This window comes from Haliotis rubra, unplaced genomic scaffold, assembly GCF_003918875.1.
Source record: "Haliotis rubra isolate DU_JTF1 unplaced genomic scaffold, ASM391887v1 Scf1500, whole genome shotgun sequence".
Lineage (NCBI taxonomy): Eukaryota > Metazoa > Mollusca > Gastropoda > Lepetellida > Haliotidae > Haliotis > Haliotis rubra.
In genome coordinates, this window is record NW_025765449.1 from 1 (window position 1) to 6,052 (window position 6,052).

Here is a 6,052-nt window from a genome sequence, read left to right on the forward strand (position 1 = left end):
TAAGCCTATCGCGGTGAACGGATTCCATCCTTCTCAACTTTCTTAGACAACAAGTCTGTAATGACTCTACGACAGAAACGTCTCTTTATATATACACACAGAGGTCGTGATGACGTCATAGGGTGTGTGACGTCAAACTAGAAAGAAAAATTGCCGTTAGCAGAGCGTGGTTTCGATCCACGGGCCTCTGGGTGATGAGCCCAGCACGCTTCCACTGCGCCACTCTGCTCTCCCTTCTCTTCCCTTTTTGTGACAGTACCACTATGACGCGATAAACGTGACCATGGCCTCCACAGGTCTGAGTCTAAGAACAGGGTACAACTGTAGGGTTGCAGGTGACCATGGACTCCACCAGGTCTGACCCTGAAGAGAGAGAGAGTGACATAACACAAAGAGTACAATACAATTACAATTTATTGAATGATAGAACAACAAAATGAACAAGGCAATCACATTTTATGGGTTAAACATCAATACATCAGAGCATGTCTACATCAAAGAAGTCCATGGGAGGGATGGGTTCGCTCTTTATAGCCATAGGGAGAGTTTCCCTGGGGACGCCTTGGGGTCGTACTGCACTCGGCGTTTGGTGTAGACCAAGCGATAAGTTTTGGTGGTGTCCTTGGACAACAACACGTTGCCCTGACAAAAGTCCCTCCGCGAGATGATGCGGTGTGGGTTACGGGACCGTGATGTTGGCTTGATCCCTCTGACAGACGAGGGTTCTTCATGCTGTCAAAGTGGACATGTTGACTCGCCCTGTGATTTAAAGTAGAAATCCTCGGACCTTGCTGATGCCCACACTGCCGTCAGATTGAGGGATGGCGCAGCTTGTAGCCATAATTCTTGGGTCCTGCCGAGGACAAAGGTTTGAATGCTGTTGCCCCTCCCCAGTTCATCAGTCAAGCTCTCCCAAGGTATCTCCCAGTGGCGGGTTGTAACTTCGTGGACGGTGAATGTAAATGATACTGTCCGTATCAAAATAGAGGACGTCGATCAACGGTTGCAAATAAGAATACAACTTGAGACGGGCATTGCTTTTGTCACCAGGCTGCAATGGCCACATTGTGGGCTGGATGAGGGAATCGTGAAAGTCTGCCTGAGGTTCATGGGTGACACAGATGGGGTCTTCATTGATGATGTTAATGTCTTTCACCACCGCGAGCTCATCGGAGGAGGGCAAAGAAATTACCTCTCAGGGGAACTGATATATTCCGTCTTGCCAAACCCAACGCGTTGACCAAACTTGCCCCAGTGATTGTTCAGGCAGGCCTTGGCTAAGGCCACGTAGTCCTGGGTTTTGTGAATGCGAGAGCAGGATCAAGGTGACTCCCTCTTTCTGCTGTATCTCGTGGATGTAGGCGCTTGGGTCTGGACAACCTTCAGGGTAGCCACTGGCCTCTTGCTTGATCTTGAAGAAATTGTTGACATACTTGGCAAACAGTCCTCCCTCTTAGATTGTCAGGGTCGTAGGTGGCAAGCGTGTCAAAGTGCCAAACCCTCAAAGATGTGAAGCACTTGATAGCCGCACTTTTCAGCAGCAAACTGAAGCTCTTTGCTGACGTAGGTACCGATCCATGCCCGGTCTTCATCCCCGTGGGGGCAGGGGCATCAACTGCTCTTCAGCACACGTACGGCTGTGGAAGAGCAGTTTGCCTTGACACTTGTAAGGAAGAACAGGATGATAGAGGTCGGTGGGTGGCAAGAGACTCGACACTGGATCAGGCCGTGGAGCTCAAACAAGTCAGACACGGGAGGATGATCTTTGATCTCAGAAGGTGTCCACGGGAAAAGTCCATACTTGCAGATGTAAAGAATTTACAGCGAGCAAACGTCCACATATTTGATTTCTTCATCTTCTTTGGCCCCGTAGTACAGTTTGGTGGCGTTGGTACGACCTCAAAGCATCTCTAAGATTCAACGGGTCAGGCATATAGGCATGGGGTCCTTGCAGGGTAGTCAGGAAGGCTCTCAGATCACCGTTGTCTTTCTGTTGTTTCAGAAATCCACATTCCCAGAGGGTCACCACTTGGCCGATGTCGGGATGTTGGCGTAACACACCCAGGCGGTACATGGTATGATGGTATCGTTCCCAAGGGTGGTACCCAAGCTAGTATAGCGTTCACATCGGTCCGTCTTGTAACAGCGAGGTACAACCATGCCAGAAACAGCCCAAGTATTCGTACACGGTGCGTGTCTTGGCGTCGTAGCCATCTGCCATGTAACGACTTCCATCAGCACAGTCAAAGCCTACTTCTCCACCATTCCGAGCATGTTGGATGTGAACTCCAGGGTGTTGATGCATGACCCAGTTGAGCCAGTGGAACACTGAAGCGAGTAGCGACGCTGGGGACGATAACCTTGAGTAGGTAGGATGCTTGATGGTGCGGGGTTCCAAAAACTGTTTTGAGGAAGGTGAGCATGCAAGCCATGGGTAGCGTCACTGCTTCATAGAAAGGGTCCACGTTGTTCTGTTGGATGAATATGTTGCGGAATGCAGCACAACCTCGACGCAAAATGTCCACATCACTCTGACAGTAAGTCAACAATTCTTCATCAGATCAAAGACAGTCCCTTCAGCCACTCGTGCATCGTACCAGGCCAAAGAAAGCTTTGCGTTCGGCAGAAAACATACTGTCAGGATCGTAAGTAGACACGGGAGGATAAGGACCCACATAGCCTTGGTGAGCTTCGGTGTTGAAGAAGTGAGGGAAGTAGCCTTTCTTGAGTTCCGTCAAGGCAAACGTTTTTGGAAACTGCTTCAGAGCCATCGTGAGGAAGTTGAGGGAATCCTTGAAAACCAGACGTCCCACGGTCATTTGCAAGATGTGATTCCCACGTAGTGTGACCTGGGGTGCTTTCACGAGATGTTGATGGAAGTACTGTTGGAGCAAGTGTCCATCATACCCACGGTAGTTGTGAGCAATGACCAAGACGTCGTCATCATCGAGGGTAGGAGAAATGTCGTCTTCGTCGCCTTGTTCTTTGTCGTCGTTGTCTTGCTGTTCTACATCATCATCATCATCGGGTTCTGGTGATACCAGTTTGGGTTGTTTGGAGGCACGGCCTGACGACTGCTGCTGGGATGCCTTACGTTTCTTCTTCTGCTTCTCTTTCTTTTCCGCCAGACACATCAGCCAGTCGCCCATGTCCTTCAAGGTCGTCGATCCCCGAAACACTTTGATGCGGCTAGGCCCTTCTCCTTCCTTACGCCAGGGGCACTTGTCACACAACTGATCCGAAGCCTCGGAAATACATTTTCCACATCCTAGATGCACCACACACAAGTTGGGAACATGAGTCCCTTGATCTTGGGTACATTCAAAGTCGTAGAAGATGAACTGACGCTGTTGCCGTTCTTTGTCTTCATCCATTTTTTCACCGTCTTCATTTAGTTTCGGTGGTTCGATGACGGACATGTAACACTGGTGGTTGGGTTTCAAGGGTTCTTTGCAGATCTTGCAGTCCCAATTCGTGCCACACTGGTGGTTGACCATGCCCTGGATTTTTCTCACGTTGACTTTGGCATAGCAACGATGACAGGTGTGGATGGTGGAGCAGGTGCTGGGATGCTTGGCGGAGGCCGTCCGATGGCGTTGAAAGCAGTATGAGTTTCGGAACCATCCGCCACATTGGAGACAGGAGAGTCCTCCCCTGACCACGTCGCCACAGTATCCAAGACATTGGCACCAGTAACATCGAAAGTCTCGGGTGCAACGATGATCTTCAGCGTGGGCATAGCCTTGGTCACACGTTTCACAATAGTAGGGATACCCTGTGAAAGCAGGCATGGAGGTAATGACATCGTAATGGTGATGGTGATGATACAAGTGAAGGATCTTGGTGGGTTGAGGCACTTCACTCTTGTACAGGAGGCGATTCATCACCTCTTGAGGAGTAGACTTTGAGCTGATAGTAAAGGGGCCAAACGTTGACTGAACAGTTCCCACGTGTCATGTCCTGTACAAGGACCTTCGGGGATCTTGAGTTGGCGACACAAGCCCTTGGCAGCCTTCAGTTGAACGGGGCTGCGACTATCACAAAGCCGTTTCCATTCCTTGGTCCATTCCTTGGTCACAGGTTCGGGTTGGTGTGCGTGGTGACTGGCCACGACCAGGGCACAGGCAAAGCAGAGCTGATCCTCATTCTTGATTTGAACGATGCATTGTTTCTTTTCCAGGAAAGCGTTTAAGCCAACGAGGTGTGTTGCCCGGCCGTGCCCCTCACCGATACGATCAGGATCCTCTACATGCAGTAAGAAAATGTCCATGGTGTCATCGATATGTAAGTCGTAGTTTGCTTTGTTGTACTTTTTCCACTTCGCCCATGATGTGTTCCCCTGGAGTCACCCATCCGCCGAAACGTGATTCGAATGTCTGTATCCAGGGCGGGGTGTTCCAGGGCCAATCCACGCGATCACCATCCTGGCCACCCACATCGTCTCTCAAATCTGCTAACACGGCATCAAACTGTTCTCTGAGAACGACGGGAAGGTCTTCAGGCTGTTGACGCTGCAGCCAAACAGGGTTGAACTTCAGGTGGTAGCGCTGGGTACCAGTCCGGAATTTCTTGGTGGTTTTTTGAGTCGTCCGCTCCAACTCGTAGGGCACAGGCTCCTCTTCAAGTTCATCTTCGTTCATTCGTGGTGACGGCATGGTGAGAACTGGTCAGAGCCACGCTGAGCCTGGTTTATATACATCACGTCACCCTATGACGTCACAATAGGTCGTGCCAGTGCGCACCATGAGCTCATGTGTTATTTATAGGAATGATGTCATACCCCATGACGTCACACTAGCCTGTTGAGTCAGGAGGAGAGTGGTGCGAACCGGATGCAGCCGGTGCGAACCGGATGCGTCAAAGTGACGTCATCAACCCACAGCTATATAAATTCAAGGTTTTCCAGCACTCCTCATCAGTTGCTCACTGAAACTGGAAGCATGCAGACGTCTCCCGCCTCCGCCTCCGCCTCCTTCCGTTGCCGCCTGTGCGAAACAGATGACCACAGTTATCTACACTGTCCCAAGGTGACCTGTGCCGAGTGTGGTGCTCAAGGTCATCGCCATTACGTATGTCCCAAGAAGACCAAGGACAACAACAAGCACGATAACAACACCTGCTACAACTGTGGAAAAAACGAAGGTCATCTCAGTTACGCCTGTCCACATCCCTGTCGTCACTGTGGTGAAGAGGACCATAAGAGTATGAACTGCTCTAACAAGGGCCAGAAACGTCCGGCATCCGCCCACCAGCCAAGTGAACCGCCAAAGAAGTGAGTAAACGTAGAAAGCCATCATTTACTGGCTCTACTCCATGACAAGGTCCTCCTCGTTCAAGATCGCATAGACACCATGTACTCTCTACTTCAACGCATCTTGGAGTTTGTCGAACCCATGGACGATTCCAGTAGCAGTGCCTCCAGTGCACCACCATCACCACGATAGATACCACGGTGATCTCTCACCCACTCATACCAACGGCCCTTTTCAGGGCCACCCACCTGGCTCGAAAGAAGGCTACATCCAATGTTGTTTTAACCACACCACACACACACACACACTAACACTTGTCTAGCCACGCCATCGTGTCCGCCTCACCCCCTCTCTCCCTCCTTCCCTCTCCTTTTCCTCTCCTTCCCTTCCCTTCCCTCTCCGTCCCGTCCCGTCCGCCGCTCGTCCGTTCCGCCATCTTGAAAGGCGTCTACGCTCGCGAGATCCCGCGAGAGTCCACGAGATCCCGCGAGATCTCACGCGATCCCACCGGATGGGACGCCATCTTGAAACGCGTCCGCCATCTTGGCCCGGAGGTGACGTCATCGTCATGCGCACGCACCCACCGGAACCGGTCGTGACGTCATCGCGATGCGTGCGCACCCGCCGGAACCGGAAGCACCGGAACCGGAACACGAGTGATCTCCCCTGATGGCGGCACATCCGGTCACCGTGGGTCGCCATCTTGATCCAAGATGGCGGCGCCCATGGGGACCGGATGTGCCGCCATCTTGAAAATCCCGCCAGGGAGACGTTACACACTACTGACCCCCTGAGTTTTC